The sequence below is a fragment of the Notechis scutatus genome, chromosome Z (genome assembly GCF_049901735.1).
Source record: "Notechis scutatus isolate UNSWTSFEM ecotype Mainland chromosome Z, rNotScu1.2, whole genome shotgun sequence".
Classification (NCBI taxonomy): Eukaryota; Metazoa; Chordata; class Lepidosauria; order Squamata; family Elapidae; genus Notechis; species Notechis scutatus.
The window spans coordinates 36245302-36263423 of NC_142025.1; the positions used below are offsets into that span (position 1 = coordinate 36245302).

The window sequence follows — 18122 nt, forward strand, 5'->3', positions numbered from 1 at the left end:
CCATATAAACACAGATAAATCCACAGTTATTAACATCCCCTGTTGTTAATGTGTTCTCTTTTTAAGAATTTCATGATACTAAAAAAAATAAAAAAAAATAAACCTTAGTGGGAGCAGGTTGAAAAACCTCCACTGATGGTACTTTGTCAATTTCTCCTTCCACTTCTTTCTCTTCCATCAGTGTTGTCTTGGCTTTGCAGGTCTTTGGCCTGAAGAGAGACTTGTGAATGCTGCAACTAAATCTTGGAGCCTAAGTTATTTCTCAGCAAGTATAAACAGCTTTATAATCATATGAATAAATGCCCCTTCTCACTTCATTCCAGGATTAGTCACAGGAAGCATTCAGGGCAGAGAGTTTTTAATTGGGTTTCAAAAATTTGAGTACTGTATAAGGACCATTTACTTTAGGGAACTAGCATCAGGGATTTGTAACAGAAATAAAGTGGAAGATGGCAAGAAGATGAACATATGGTTGAAGTATCAAGAGAGTTTCTTAGGGCAAACCTAGGTGAATTCAAAACATATAGGAAGACCTAAGGTGAAAATAGCCCCCAAGAGGAGGAAGGCAGGCCTTTTCATGATTAGGTTGAGTCCTTGGTAGCAGAATTAAAACTGACTAGCTATTGGGTAATACTGTCTCTTAATTTATTGGTGATTAAAATGGACAAATATAGAGAAATATAGGCACTTCTCTCACTGTCAGAATGCTGAGATGAGGAAAAACAGGACTTTGTATCTAAACATAAAGATACAGCCTTTGGTTAAAATATGCTGCCCTCTTCTCTAACTAAGGGAGTCTCCTCTATGTTATCAGATGCCTTAAGAGAAGTTGATGTCAAAATAGAGATGGAGCAAGGGGAATTTGTATAAAGGAACTGGAAGGAGCAAAATCTTAGAAATATATCTGGTTATTAACCAGAGGACACTGTGCTTGTGCCTGCCAAATGTATCTTTGATTATACTCTAAATGGCTCATCTGACTTCATCAAGATGAAGATATCAAATCTAACACACTTTGAGGCTATGCTGATACTGCCAATGACACTTGAGGCTTTTTCACATTTCTGCAATACTTTACACATACTTTATCTGTACTTAGGTCTGTATGCCAAATAAATGGGAAGAATAATGTTATCAAGATAGGATTATGCAATATTCCAAGTGGGGACTCCTTCACTGTTCACTGAAACCTTAGTTGTGTCTACTCACACACCAGAGTCTCCAAATTTAACAAAGCTGTGTGGGATTGCAACAAATGAATCTTGGAAGTGTATCCTATTTACCTGTATGTGTAATGTTACCATGATACATATATAAACTTATGAGTTCTCTTGGATATTTATAGTTATGTAAAGATGTATTGTGTATACATAATACATTACGGCTGGATTCATATGAGATGTTAGAGATCATGAATGAATACATGCAACACATTAAAACACAACTCAGCAAATGGTTATGCTTTTCAATTGAAGTTCAAGTTTTTACCCATTAAGAACAGGAGATAGAATGGTAGTCTTTATAAAAGTGGCTGTTATTCATTATGGATAAATATTATTCAATCTTGATTTAGGGCAGCTTCCTGTATTTTTATGTACAAAATTCTCTTCAAATGAATTGGTCCCAAGTGAATTAAGTATAAGCATGAGGAAGCCAGAAAGATGTTGTAGAGGTAGCTGTAGAGGAAGTTAAGATCTTCCTCTACAGCTTCCCCTTTTCAGATCACATACTTCTATCCAGCAGCTGCAAAGTTTATGCAACAAGTGATGAGGACTTAAAAACAAAAAAAAAATTGCTATTGAGTTCATAACCAAAATGATGGATCAGACAATACTGTCAATTTTGCTTCTAACTGCAGATAAAAAGAAAGGTAATCTGGATAATTTGCAAAAGGTTGTATGGTTCCCACTCAGGAGAGACACAAAACAAAATTAAGCCTTTTTTAAAAAAGCAAGTTTGATAACTTCCCATTATGGTGTTTCACACAGAGGGAGTTAACTCATTAATAACTCATGTTGACAATAAGAGTGCTTCTACTTTAAAGTTTAATTGTAGCAACATAAAAGTTGATAACTCCAAGGACATTCTATCACCACTATTCTTGGAAGAGAGTGCCTGAATAAATAACCTGTACTTCCTACAGCAAGTCAAAGAACTCTTAGAGACAAACTTGATTAACTCTTCAAGTATCCTGCTAAATGCTGAACATATCAATATTATAAAAAGTGTGATGATCTGAGAGAATTATTAGCTACTATGCATAGACCTGCTAAACTTCTAGTAAAGCTGTTCACCCCAACTGCTAAGAAAATAAGATCCATTTTGGGAAACCATCTGCTGGTTGATCCTCTGTTTCAACATGACATATGGACATGGAAGAGAGCAACAAAGAGTCCTTGGGAATATTTTCTATTTTATTCCCACCACTCCCTGATAAAACATCATCAGGTACAGAAAATGTAAGTAACAGGAAAAATAGAGGTCAACAGGTAAGAAGTAAGATGCAGCACAAATCTTGGTGAGTTACTAACTAAGGTTGGTCTTGGAGTAAAAATGAGTTATAAGGAGGTCAGCCTTAGCTCAATACTTCAAAAAGTAAATACCAGCCCCAAATCACAAGGTAAGGCTATATCTCATGAAGCAGTTCAAAATGGGCTAAGGAGAGAATCTGAGGTAAGAAAATCATCCCCATTTAGAAATAAGATAGCCATCCCTCCTGGATTTTTTTAGTATTCTGAGGTGTCAACCTGAAAAAGTATTCAGTCCAAATTGCTACTCACCTCAAAGCCTGCCCAACAGCAAGGCAGTGATGAAGGGATACAAACTCCAAACTGGTCTTTTGTTTTGTTTTGTTCACTGAAGGAATTATGGGCATCATTCCCACTAAATCAGAGGTCTCCAAACTTGGCAACTTTAAGACTTGTGGACTTCAACTCCCAGAATTCCTCAGCCAGCTACAAGTCTTAAAGTTGCCAAGTTTGGGGACCCCTGCACTAAGTGGTGGAAAAACCGTGTGTTTCAATCCAAAATTCCAATAACTTAATTCCCGCTATGTTAAGAACAAGGGTTCTAGTAAGTCAGTGACTTGGAATATTGCTGGGTGGAAGAACAGAGTAATGAATAGTGCAGTTCCTCTCTAAATTTGCTATCACAGCACTCCAAGAGACTACTGATGAGGAAAAGATTTCTTTAGCAGGCTTTAGATCCTGGACTACTGCTACAAGGAAATATAAAACTAAAGACTAGGTATCAGGAGGACTCACTACGGTTGCCAAGGCAGAGGCAAGAACAGGAATTGGTCCTTGGAGTTGATACTCCCCATTATTTAGCCATAAACATTTTCATATAAATTTTCTGAAATAGTTCCATCTATCACCACACGCAACTTATCAATTTTTCCTTATATTTGTGTGGCTCTAGAAAAGACAGCGCTAAAGATAAACTCAAATTACCCTAAAGCTACTGTAGTATCATCAGGATACTTTAATGCCAGAGAAGGAACCTCATTAGTAAATGTTATTCTTGGGATTATCTTGTAAATGTACCACCCTGAGTCTCCTGAGAGCCAAATGAAATACTACAGACCCATAACTGATCTCCTTGATTTATAAATGTAATCTCCATGTTTTTGGAAGTAAAGAACCTGATTATATATACCCTTTCACATATCATCCAAGCAACTCTAATAGTTTTTTTAGATTACATAAATTTTATATGAAAAAGAGGCTTGTAATAATTCATTTTCTTTATCCAAGGCCAAGATAAAGTCTTGACCCATTACATTGATCTGTGTCTTTAACCAATAAGCTTCCTACCAGAAACCAAGAGCAAATAAGTTCAGATTGGTTTGATTTAGATTGTTTTCATACTAGAAAGTTACTCAGGACAGCAGTGGGCCAGGGCCAGGGACACCCTAATGAAGAAATATTTCAGAAATGCTAAAATATTAAAATTAAGATATGATTACAAGAAATTATAAAAAATTGGTAACTTCTAAAGATGTTCTTGCAGGGTTAAATATGGCCAAATATTTGGAAGGACAGATATTGAAGATTAAGCTCAAATACTTTGGTCACCAAACATGAAGACCCTGATATTGGGAAAGATTGAAGGCAAAAGAAGATGGGGACAAAAGAGGATGAGATGGTTAGATAATGTCATTGGTGCAGTGGGTATGGGTTTGGGCAGACTCTGAGAGATAGGAGGATAGGGAGGCCTGGCATATTATGATCTATGGAGTCATGGAGGGCTGGGCACCACTTAGTGATTGAACAAGAAATGGAATTTTCAGCAAGAGTCATTTTTTTTACTGGAATATTGTATTCTGTTGAAGGAATGCAAATTTAAATTTAACATTCTTATTCCAGCTTCAATTTGGGAGGATTTTTAAAAATGGATTTTTCTATTTATTAATTCTAACCAATATCTCCTACATAAGAAATTATTGATATTCTAGTCATTAAAGTCTTCTGCCCTGGTGTCCAATGTCAGTATCAGAAATCAAATTTATTATCCATTGTCTGAAACCCAATAAGGTTACCTGGAGAAGATCATCTAGAATTCTTCAACAAACGTATTGATTTATGGCCCCATTGTTAGCAGGGCTTTTTTCTCATATTACTAATACAAGTTGAATCCCAGTCAGAAGGGATGTCATGCCATTTGCCAGATGAAAGCAACTAGATCTACATTTGAAAAGTTAAATTATTTTACTGATCAAGCCTATATACAGGAATCTCCTCAGGCTGACCATTTGTGCCTGGATGAAACTAGATAAGGTTCAAGAGGGATTGGACTTTGCCTTCTTGTACCCATGTAAGGACTCTAGACTAATTTCCTGTCTGACACCTTCCCCTGACATGGCCAGTCTCTGTCTTACACCATTTTGTATATGTATTTGAAGCAGAGGTCTTCAAACTTGACAGCTTCAACACTTGTGGACTTCAACTCCCAGAATTCTTCCTCCAGTCATGTTAGCTCAGGAATTCTGGGAGTTGAAGTCCACAAGTCTTAAACTTGCCAAGTTTGAAGACCTTTGATTTAAAGGGAGACAAAGGTGACCCAAAATTATAGACTAATAAGATTTATTGTAATTGTGACTAAATTGTATTCAAAATATCTTTTGAACAAAATAGAAGATTGGGTAATGGAAAGAAATCCCTTAGGGAAGGAACAAGCAGGATTAAGACTGCTGCATTCCACAATAGGCAATTATTTTATTTTACACCATGCCATAACAAAACAACTATCTAATAGGAAGAAACTATTTAATGCCTTTATAAAACTAAGGGTGGCTTTTGACTCTAGAAACAAAAGCATTTTGTGAAGAAATTTGTCAGCCTAAATATGGAATCCAGACTCCTATATTTGGTTAAGGCCCTCTACTCAAACACTCATTTGAAAATCCATACAGGTATAAATGGTTTTTTAACAAGAATATACAGTACCTACCCATAATGGTTTTAGACAGGATCTCTTTATGCTTCAGACACTCATTTGCCAAAGGTCCATAATAAACTAATTAATATCCTTTTATATAATGATGATATGGTGCTCATGGTTGCACTTTCAAATACACCTGAGAAGACTGTTGCAAAAACTAAATAGCTGTGATTTTAATTTTCTAAACATCAGTAAAATCAAAAGTGATGGTATTTAGCAAAAAAAAGGCATAAATATAATTTGCAGACAAATGGGGAGTCTATTGATCAAGTGATTTTATTTATTTATTTAAGAGTGTTTTTTTACCAACACAGGGCTATAGGTAAATCATGTTAAAAGAAGGTCACCAAAGTTGAAGCAAGTATTAAAAGATTATATAAACTATCCAATTCTAATTATCCCAGTACCTTGACTCCTATACTGGAAGTATTCAGGGCAAAAATAGTTCCAATACTGACTTATAGTGCAGAATTGTTGGGCCTTACAAAAATCAGCTTACTTGAATAAGTCTAGACCTGTTTTTCAAGAAGTACACTGGGATGATAAAAATATGTCAGCCCCTTGAGTCAGAGCAGAAATAGGTACCCACTTTGTATATTTATTTAACAATTAAAGTGCTTGCATACTGGAAGAGTATCTATTCAATGGACCCTGAGAGGCTACTCAAAAGAACTTTAGCATAACAGGTAAGTATGGCTCACCCCAATTCCTGGGTAAGTCAGCTTATCAAAATTAGTTCACAGCATGGGTTACTTATTTTCAACTGCCTCCATGGCAAAAGGGTTTTTTAAACAGAGAATCATAGATATCAATACTCAAACTGGCATGGAGTTATTGGCAACAAATAAATCCTTAAATTAGTTGGCTAAGAACAAAACTATTTTCCATTTGAAAAATACCTGCATTGAGTTTAATCCAATTCTCAAAAAGGACCTATACTAGGACTAAATTTGTGTTGTTGGATTCCATGGCCAAATATGGGTATGAAAGGAGGTATATAAATATATATGCAGTGTGTCCCAGCCATTGAAGATGTTGTTCATGTTTTGTTTGATTGTCAACTATATATTTTTTTAGGCTTAGATATTTAACATTGCAAATTGAAAGAGCAGTTCACTAGGCTGTGCATCACTGATTTTTGTATGTCCTCTTCTAATCTATACATCATGAATACCACTACTAAGTTTGTGAACTAAGGCAGTTGACCAAAGGAACCATTATATTGAACAGATTGGAGCATCTATAAAGGTGATGTATTTACCTGAATGCTGATTCTTTGTATTAAACACATATGTATTTTATTGCTGTATTTTCCCTTTATCTATTTTACCCTAGATTTGTATTCTGCATTTTATTTTTGTTTTATATTTTGATACAGTCATAAGACTAATCAATCAACTGTCTATGAGACCTAACGTAATCTAGTGGGGGCAGAACTATGGAAACTAATCTATCAACAACTATGGAAGCTAATTGATTTGGGGTCAATTGTTCTAAATTCCAGTAGGATCATTGTACAAGGAATAAAATGGGAAGTGAAATGAAAGAATCAAGTGAATTGATTCTTTGAAGAAAAGTCAGTGAGACCAGGGATTCAAATAAATAGCTTTAAAGCAATGTCTTTGCTTAGCATTTTAATTTCCGATGTAATCAGTGTACTGTTGCTCTGACTGCTGTAAAAACCACGAAGCAAAAAAAAAAAAAAAGTTACAGCATCTAAAGTCTCATACAAATGGACTATGTGATTTGTTTTGGTTACTGTAATAATTGTGTTAACTTTAATCGTACCACATTACCCTGTTTGTATAGTTTATAACATATATACCCTGTATTTCAGGGTAACCACTGTGCCCATTCTACAGATTAAGGTTAAAGATTCATATATTTGGGGAAATGTATACCGTACTGTCTTTTTATCAAACTAACTGTGTCCTGTAAATCGACAGTCTCACTCTTCTGCCACAGGAAATTAAGAGAAACTGAATTATTGCTAGTACCTAGTACAGTATACAGTATTGGATTGCATTTGAAAACAAGACCTGTCACTATAGTAAGCATTAAAACTGCAGCATCAATCTGTCATCTGCAACAGACTCACTTGGAATAAATTGCAATCGAAATTAGAAGTCTTCTTCCCAAGTTACTTTATAAAAACCACAGCTTTTGAATAGTTTGGGTCTCTTTGAAAAGTTACTTTTGAAATATATTTCACTGCACCATTCTATAAACATTCACTCAGGAAGCAGTCCCACTAGAGAAAAGAGGACTTAACTTCTGAATAATCATACATTAACCTCCAGTCCACCTCTGGAGAACCTCATCCGGATCCAGGCCTCAATAATTTCAGCAAAGATGTCAAAGTATAGAACATGAAAAACATGTATATTTAAGGCAAGCATTTTTAACTACTCTTGATTTCAGTAGTGTATTTATACAAATACTCTCAGCACAATTTTGCTGTCTTACTCAGACACTTAATTTTTCTATTAAAATCAATGGGACTAAGGAATATTTAAATTAGGATGAATGATGTGAAGGTAACATATTGCTGAAGTATAATTTGTTTAATTACCGCTTGTGAGTAAGTTATAGCTAATTGCCTTCATATGTTGCTCTTAGGTGCCAATTAAACTAATTACCCCAAATTTCAGTGTCATCAGCAAAAAGAGCGTTACTGAAAAATCTTGGAGGTCATGATCAATATCTGGAGGCTGAGTAGGTTGGGGACTCTTTCTTTTTTTTCCAGTGCCATCCCTCTTCCCATTTTCCCTACAATAACTTGAAAGGTAGGTTGGACTGGGTTTCTGGTATTAATCCAGCTCACTGCAATGAACAAATTACAATGCATCCACAAAGCCAGGACCAAGTTATGTTATAGTTTAGTTGATTGTTTAGTTGATTGGTTGGAACGATATCTCCCAGAATTCCAAGAATGTGGATGCAATTCTAATGTTGTCAGAGGAGAACAGGCTATGGAAGTCTGCTTTATCGGCATTGCAACTTGCATTTCACATGGTGCTTAAATATGGAGGTTTAATTTTAAGATGATGGCAGGCTCTTTTACTCAAATTCTATATATTTTTTGCAACATTTTCTTTTGTGTTTAAAGTCTTAACTTTACCATTTTTATTGTAGTTAGCAAAAATATGTTAACAATCGAACATTTTGATTTTATGATTAACAAATGTTTTAGTAAATCCCTATAGCATGTAAGTTGCATTACTACTTCTGTGGGATGATTGCAATGCAATCAAAGCTTCATTTTGCTGGATGATGATAAGAGCCTTGGCTTTGCTGAGCCCTTTCTTCTTCCAATACCAATATCATTCTAAATCGGAGGTCTCCAAACTTGGCAACTTTAAGTCTTGTGGACTTCAACTCCCAGAATTCCTCAGCCAGCTATACTATGCTGGCTGAGGAATTCTGGGAGTTGAAGTCCACAAGACTTAAAGTTGCCAAGTTTGGGGACCTCTGTTCTAAGTTCTCCATTTATAAAATAGGAGCAACTTATTCCAGTGTGTCTTGAGAATATTGAACAAATCAATCCAGAGTTCCCATTTGAGGAGTAAATAATCAGGCTTAAATTATTCTGCTTCAAATACATTATGCAAAGACACTTTGGAAAAGTCTCTAGTGTTGAGAAAGGTGGAAGAATGACCACCAGCAAGGTGGACTCAGTTATAGTGATGATGACTGCACCTGAAAAAACAGGATGGGGATAGAAGATCATGGCGAAAAATCTATCCATGTGGTCGCTAGAAGTTGAAAACTCCTAATCAATCAGCACTTTAATCCCTTTTAAGGTTCAGCAGCTTTTTGAATGAGTAAGGAAGGAGCAGGGATTTGTGTGGACCCCCCATAGATTTCTTGTATTCTAGGGGTTCCAGATTGTTGACCTTGGCGATAGAAAGTCCACGCTCCAGTCCCTCCGGGAAATCAGCCGGGGAGGTGGGAGGAGTAGAAGCCACCACACAATTCACTCGGCTGTTTTTTGCTGGTTCTTAGGAAGCCAGGAGAAAAGTTAAGAGGCGCCTTGAAATCCTCGGGGAATGTAACTTTTCGGAACAGCCCTGACATCCGTTGCAACTATCTGGATACTTCCGAGTAGAGAAGTCGGAACATCCAGTATTTAGAGCAAGGATCTTCAAACTTGGCAAGTTTAAGAGTCGTGGACTTCAACTCCTAGAATTCCTTGAGATAACATGATTGGAGGATGAATTCTGGGAGTTGAAGTCCACAAGTCTTAAAGCTGTCAAGTTTGAAGACCCCTGATTTAGAGCCTTCAGCTCAGCGATCCAACTCCCCCCTCCCCCCACCGCCGCCTAGAGTCGACGTCGCCTCCTGTTCCCCTCTTCTCGTAGATTCCAGCGGTTGACAGAAAGGCACTTTTCACACACTGAAATTATAATTGATCCCTCATCAGGAAATTAAAACGAGGCGGCAACCCTAATCCTTAACATGCTTTCTCCAAAGTTAACTCCCTCAAAACCAGCGAGTCTTACTCCAGAGAGAAATGAGGCCTTCTGATGAGGGGACCCGACAAGCTTTCTTGTTCTGGGAAGAGGTAGAAGTTTTAACCCAAAAGGGGAACGCTGTGCTCCCAAGTTCTAATAAGATCTGTTGGTTCAAGTTTAAAAAAGGAGGTGGTATACAAGGTGTCCTTAGCCCTTTATAATTGCTAGGTGTCCTTAGCCCTTTATAATTGCTATGTTGGATCACTAACATTCCAGTATAAGTATGTCCCATTTGTTTTTCTCGCTTCCCGGTAAGATCACGAGGATTACTAACACTACATATGAATGCTTTACAAATGATCCACATGGGGAATAATCTTGAAAGACGCGGCAAAATGAATGAGATGGGCGTAAAAAAAGAAATTTTCCTGTTCACAAAGCAGCGAAAGAGAAATGGGCTTCTGTCAGTCTCTACTTTATCGGACCCCTTTGCTTACATATCCTATCAACTTTTCCTCGTCTCCCGCTGATTTGCTCTTCCGTCGCCAAGACTTAAGACGATTTCCACCACACCGAGTTGGAAACAAAGAGTCAGTACAACTCGAGTCGCCCGCCTCGCAGCTTTTTCGATTAGTTCGTTTACAACAGGTTTTCTAACATTAATCCTATTTTCGGGTTTCAGGGTATTTAGAAACTACCCTGTGAGCGTGGCAAGCGCAGGCGCGTGGGGGCAACGCTCCCTAAGAAAGGGCCGAACTAATTGCGTTATCCTTGAAGCTCTCTTTCAATCGGTCTCCGACATCTGGACACGATCAGGAGATGGGCGCCGAGAGTTGAAGTATTTTGTATTTCGTTGCTGCCATCTCATGGTGGTTCTTATTTGTGCAGCTCTTATTTTGTAGCCCTACGTTGGGCTTCCGGTTCTTTTCTTCTTTTCTTTTTCTTTTCCTTTCCTTTTTTTTTTCTTTGCGGCCAGTATATTGGGAATAAGCACCTCCCCCACCTCTCAGTCAGTGAAGTCAAAAATCTAGTCAAAAATCGATTTTCCAGTGTGGAGGAGGGATCGGTGAGTGAAGTTTGCATTTCTTTTTTCTTTTGAACTTACTGTCATTTCTCCTACTCTTGAAATGATGCTAGCCAGGTGTATTTATGGTTATTTGAATATAAGATGCTGTATTAACTGAGTTCAGGATATCACAGTTCATGATCGTAAACTCACTGAATCATAACTGACATTGATCCGCTCACTGGATCAAAAGCAAGGTTGGTTTATATTGAGCCACAGCCAAGCATTATTTTACTTTCATGTTGTGCAACCAAGCTTTTGTATAAAAGTTATTAAAAGTCCTCAAGCTTTCAAAATGCCTTGATAAAAATTTCCTTCTAGAATTGGCTATAGCAGGAGCAATTATTTCTACATATCTTGTCCAGGAAAGAAAGAGGCTTCATTTTCTAATTATTTTTCCCACTAACACTACTTCAGTCTTCTCATTCAAATGTTCTTTAGGTGTGTTGGAAACCAGCCTGTCGCTTCCAGTCTGCGTTAAGCAGATTTACTCTAAGGATTTAACTTATTACTTTATATGATTTATTATTTTACATAAGGATATCATAAGGATATTCAAGAACCTTGTGCTGTCTGAAAGATTTGCAGCATGATTTCTGGTTTTGCATCACAGTCTTTTTTATGGTTAATGGTAAACACAAGGAACACAATTGTCATCCAGTGCACATTTGCTCTGGAAATACAACAATTCAACTGATTACAGCTTTTTTATGAAATCCACATTCTATCATAATATAAATGTACAAGTAACTTTTAAAGTGTCATAGCACTATAACCTAATGTAGATATTAATCTAAACCAAAATATAGCTTTCTTGTTTATGATTTAGATGTTGAGTGAACTCAGCCAGTTTTGGTTTAGTCTGTAAAAATGATTAGGCATACTATAGCTCACAAGAGTTGTATGAATCCAGTTTATTTGGGCATACTTGCTGTCATAGTTCATGCCAATTTAACTAGGGGTTCATTCACAAGCATTGGTTTCTGAACAAGCATGCATTAGATCCCCTAATTTCACATTTTCCCTTTAAAAATGATTTTTTTCCATTGTCCTTTGATCATGGTAACAGATGTGAAAAACTTTTTTGGGGGGGATAAAATAGAAAACAAAGAAGCCCTCCCAAAATTGGTGCTGTCCAGATGTGTTGGATTACAACTGCTACTAATCCCAGCCAGCACAAGAGAGCTATCCCTACCCACTGCTTTCATTTTCCCTCATTTGCCATTCTATTTTTGCCAGAAAAATGAAAGCATTTAAATAAGTGATTGGCAGTTTTAAATTTTAAAAAAGTATTCTATATTAGTGATTAGCCAATTTTGCTGCAATGTTTCAAAGATCTAACTTTTAAACAATAGTTTTGAAATATTTACATATTTTAAACCAGATTAGTCTGGCTCAGCTTGCCTTCTAGTTTCATTAAATTTCAGTGCCCATCATCCCAAGACAGCATAATCAAATGCTGTCAGATTGTTATGAGAGATAACATCAAATATATTTGGAGGATTCCAACATTTTCTAGTATTTTAAACTTAACATCCGCCTTTAGGCAGAGAATCTCATTGGTTATATTGGAATTGGAATATGGTCAAACTGTGGTTCAGTTTGACCATATTTTACTTGAGCCTAGTGGATGAATTCAGCCCATGTAGTAAATGTATGAGCTCAGCTAGATGCCATCTCAACATTGGGTGATCTTAGTAAATCATAACGTGGAGTTTTTTTTCCCTTTCTCTGTTCAATCATGTTGGATAGTCAGACACTGCCTGGAGTAATCTGTTGGCGTTCCTTGTCAAGGTTTTTCTGAAGTGGTTTGTAATAGCCTCCTTCTTAAGAGAGAATGATTGGTCCAAGGTCACGCATCTGTCTTCATGGCCAAGATCTCTCCATTTCTAAGCTGATGCTGTTAACCACTGTATCAAATGGGCTCTGTAGGTTAACGTGATGCAAGTGTAAACAATGGGATAGGCTCACATCAAAGTCTTTCTCAATCTGACCTTTTCTCTCAGCATTGTTATATAAATGAAGTAGATAAGAGGCATCTCAAAATACTTTTCTAAACGGAAATCATTTTTCCTTCACTTCAATGTTTTAAAGAAAGGCTTCCCATGTATTTTGTATCCTTCAGCGAGCCAGCAGAATCTTGGGGCACATAATATAGATGAATGCAGAAAGGCTTAACTATTAGGGGTGGGGAAGAAAACTGGCTATAGGCAGGTATGTTGGGTTCCTTCTCCCACTACTCTCATTCCCTTTTGAGGGGAGGGGGGATGTTGAGCCATGTGTTAATGCAAGTTAATGAAATATTTCAGCTATGCTGCTCTGGTGCATCCCTCCCCCAGCACATACCACCTCCCCCTTTTCTCTTTTCTTCTTCTTCATGAGCTTCCTGAACCACCTTTCAACTTCAAGGGCTTTACACCAATATAAACCAGATCCAGAGCAGAGTGGCTTTTCCTCCCCGCGCCTCCCCCTCCCTTCAGATCTAAACTTAAAACATGTATCGTAGATCAGTTTTCATCCTGTGAATTTAGGCACAACCCCGAGACCTGTCTTTTCAAAGAGAGTGGAGGCTGGAGTCTGCTATATTTAATCCAGCCAGCTATTAAATGTCCTCAGGCTTGAATCACGAATTTCAAACAGGAACCTGGAAATGGGGGTAATGACAGATTTTTTCCTCTCCCCTTTTTCAAACAGTTAGAATAAGAAAGGAGAGCAGGGGGAAAAACTTGCTTTGATTTTGGGGCAAAAACAATAAAACCCTTTTTCCAGCACAAGAAAAAGTATCCATGGACAAAAATAAATGAGAGAACATGGGGGATTTTTCATGGGGCCCCAATACAATTTTAAAACCTATGTTTTCCTTAATATTTATAGGTAAAGTAAAATCGCTTTTAACCTGAGCTTGATTCCTGATGACTTCATGGACATTTTTATTTTGTTTTCTTGGCAGGATTTAAAAAAAAAAAAAGATCTGCCACAGCCTTTTTTTATGGAGGATTTTTCAACCTCCCAGTCTAACTTATGGCACAGATGTTCTTGGTGGTGCTGTAGCTTCCAAATCCAGGGAAATGTAAAAGTATTTGCCCCAGTCTTCTCATTTGTCTTACTTTCCATATTGTGATGTGTCTGATTTTTGTTTATTGGGATAGATCCATACTTTCTCTTTATTAATTTTGTTAATTCGAGTGGGACTTAAATCAGTTTTAAGGATTACTATTTTAAACTCTTTAGCATCTGTGAGAATATGACCATATTTCAATCCAATTTACATTATAATTAGTATTTTAGAAAAATAACAGTATTTGCTTGTCGTAGAAAATGTAATTATGAGACATGTAATATATTAATGCATTAAACCTGCACTTCCACAGCCACCTACTCTGAGTATCATTTAGCTGATTCCAAGAAAATACACACAGGATTGCTGAATGAGACTCCGTGGGACATTTCTCAGTAGCCACAGGTATACAATTTCTGCTTTAGGAGATATAAATTTTTATCAAGTCTATGTTTATTTCAGTTTGGAGGACAGATCCCTTCTCTTAATGTGTAAAGGAACAATATTTTTTAAAAGTATAGTGAATAATCTGATTCAATGGCCAGGGAATTAAACATTGTTCAAAATATTATCAGCTCCTTAAAGTTGACATTGCTACCTTTGAAGTCTGGTGAGAAAGTATATTTTCCTAGGTTTTCCTTCCCAAATGATATTTTAACATGTATCCTAGCAAAAAAAAACCAAAAAACACCTTGGTCTCAGTTGTCTTCCAAATACATGGATTCAAAGCTTGTTGATATGAATTCTACAATAACAGTTTTACAGTCGCATCTTTGAAATTCTTCAACCTAGGACTGTTCTACAGTAAAGGACTATTAGCCACCAAAGGACTTGGCAGAAAAGTGTGCTGACTTTAAAAGAAATACTAGTGACCACATTTCTAACCATATTTTGCCTTGACAAAAAAAGCAGAAGGGAGATTACGCTCATATGGAGATGAAAAACAGATGACACTCCTGGGGTAAAGCAATGGGCAGCTTTATGCGGTTCCAACCCCAGAATACAGCTGTCCCTTCTCTTGTACCCCACCTCCCACAGCGTAGGTGCTTTAAGTTTTAAGTTAATAGACATGTCAGATAGTCTATCAAAGGCTTCCCTGTCCTTCAAGGGATAGATTTGGGGCCCATGGAAAGAGCCCTGGCATCCCTGCTGCCAAAAGGGAAGTAATTCTGAAAATCAATTACCAGGAACCAAATGTGTGATGTGTTCACAGCAGCTTCATATGGCCAAGAGGAAAGATAGTTTTACTGGATCAACAGAACATTCTGTAGTACTGGTACCAAAGAAACGTGGTGGCACTGTGGTTAGAATGCAGCACTGCAGGCTAATTCTGCTGCCTGCCGGCTGCCTTCAGTTCGGCAGTTCAAGTCTCACCGGCTCAGAGTTGATTCAGCCGTCCATCCTTCTGAGGCCGGTAAAATGAGGGTTCAAATTGTTGGGGGCAATATGCTGACTGTGTAAACAACTTAGAGAGGGATGTAAAGCACTGTGAAGCGGTGTCTATTCTCTCTCCCACTCCCTCCCTCCCTCTCCCCTCTCTCTCTTCCACCCCACCCCCACACTGGATTAGGCATAGCAGCAAGCACCTAATCCAGGGCTCTAGACATCTGGGTAGTAGACTCATGAAGGGACAAAGTTTATCAGCTGGCAACACCTCCCATTACAAAGAGATTTATTTCCTAGAAAAGTAGAGTGAGGGATCACGCTTCTTCCCCATACATATCTCACTATGATGACAGGAGACACAAAGGAAAGATAAATGGCAGAGATTTGTCAATCCCACTAATAGATGATTTAATGGATCACAGTACTGATGGCATAAGGTTCATGGATCCCTTGATGCTGGTCAAAGGAGGCATTCACTCCCCCAACACCCACTTCAACTATAGACAGAATCCTTATTTGCTTTCCTTCTCTAGGAAAATTGTGCGGAGTTTTGATTTCATTTTGAATAGCATTTAATTGAATATCTAAATAAAACCAACTTTCTAAAATGGTAATGAATAAATTGAAGCTCTGATCCAGAATCCAAGAGAGCCTTTTGAACTTTTTAGACAAATGTGATGGCTTTCATACATGTGCACAAGCCTCTTTCAAAGTTTAGCTTGAATTTGACTAATTCCAATAATCTGATTTGGGCATAATTAAGCCAATTTTTCAATTCAGATTATCTATTCAAATTAGACCAACACCAGTGGTGGGATTCAGCCAGTTCGCACCACTTTGGGAGAACCAGTTAAGTTTCTGAGCAGTTTGGTGAACTGGTTTGAAGAAATCATTAGGGCAGAGAATCAGTTGTTAAATTATTTGAATCTCACCATTGACCAATACACCTGCATATTCCTATTCTTTTTGCTATCTGAAATCCAAGAGCATGTTTTCCTCTATCTCTTATTTACAAGCAGCATGCTTTAGATATGACTTCCTGGAGAGCCATAGTGAAAAATGATAATCACCTCCAGGTTCTTCTTTTGACCGGTCTCTCTGCATTGTCTTGGTTGTTGTGTTGACTAGAATTTACAAATTCTATTTCTGCTTAGATAGAGTTATCATCTAAAATCAACCAATTTGTGAATGAATCAATTTTGAGGTTTTGCTTAAATTAATAGGGTCCTCAAATGAGGTCTGTTCATCAGACCAAATCATAATGCAGTATTTTGATTTATTGTTTAGCATATTGTGGGTATTATCATTTGAAAAGTGCATAATTAGTAGCTAATCTAGCTAATGATTGGCTACCTTTAAAGGAGGGAGAGAAGAAGATACTTTCTGGACTAATTCATCCAGTGAGTAACAGAGGATAAAGTTTTTAAAAATCAAAATAGAAAACACAATGGAAATGGCTTTTATAAAAGTCGATTAAAATATTGATAGGATAGGTGCATATATTTTACAGAGTGCATTTTTCTCTTTTTCCTCTTCCTCCTTCTCCTCCTCCTCCCCCTTCCCTAACACCTGAGGCTGAGTCAGTTAGTTTAGCTTTTTATTTCTCTGGAAATAATAATATAGGAACTAATAAAAGCGTTCCTCCCTTTTCATGTTGCACCAAATCACTCTTATTGTTGTTATGGCCATTCTCCAAAACAAAGACAATTGCTTTCTTGAAATTTCATTTGCAAGGATTGTTTTCAGGAATAAAACGGATGACAGGGTGGAGAGGAGGCTTCTAAAAGGATTGCCTTTGGATCCAGGACATTCTTTACCTAGATGAAGAGCCTGCTGCCTCTCCTATGTGTTTTAGACATAAAGAACAGTCCTTTGATCTTCAGTCCTGGAAGGGTGAAACATGTGATGGGTCCCAAGGTGGTGGTGGTGGGTTGATAGGAGTACATTTTGGCTATGATTTATGAGCAAAACTCTTTTCTGACATTGCCAGATGTAGAACATTGTACCCTTCTGAAAAAAAATATATAGAAAAAAAGCAGGAATCTGTGTACTTTTTCTTCCATGTCAGCCTATTCTGGCTTACAGAAGTAAATCTGCCTGTACTCAGCGGACAGACTCATGTAGCCAAGTATTTTGTTATTCAACACACTGATCTAAGGCTTGATGAACCATAATTAGTTGGCGGTATTCAAAGTATAAAATGAGTTAAAAACTGTTATTTGCAAACCACCCGCATTATGGTGTTACTTGAACCAGGACATCTTTGACTGCAGCATGAAATAATCCAGTGAGTGGAATACAATGTCTTTAAGATGTTTGTCCAGACTTTTGATACTTTGGAATCCAGCACTGTTACTGATCCTTCTTGTAAAACAGAGAGTTGAGTTCTAAAGAAAATTAAACGGGCTTGAATGTTTAAAAAAAATTGGACTGTTGACTATTTTCAAAAGCCCAAGTAATGCTCAAACAGAAATATTGCAGATTAATATTAAAATGTGTAAGGATGGGGAAAGTTAGAATTAGAAAGGGCTGTATTGTAGATGTGAAAATTACAGATCCAAGTTCAAACTCACCCTCAGCTGAGACAGTGAATTCAAGATGGCTAGTTTGCTCAGTCCGCCCTATCTCATACGGCTGAAGCAGAGATAGAATGGAAGGGTGCACTAGAGCTAGAATCTTTTCAGTCACACTCCAAGAGCTCTATCAAAATGCCATG

General features: G+C 37.3%; 1 protein-coding gene across 1 annotated transcript in view; it reads left to right on the top strand.

Annotated features, from left to right (window-relative positions):
- Window positions 1-18122, top strand: part of TWIST1 (twist family bHLH transcription factor 1) — a 92120-nt gene that overhangs the window by 14136 nt on the left and 59862 nt on the right. Inside the window, exon 2 of the transcript XR_015745918.1 lies at window positions 14334-14425. The gene's annotated coding sequence lies outside the window, so the exon portion shown is untranslated. The remainder of the gene's footprint in view (window positions 1-14333; window positions 14426-18122) is intronic.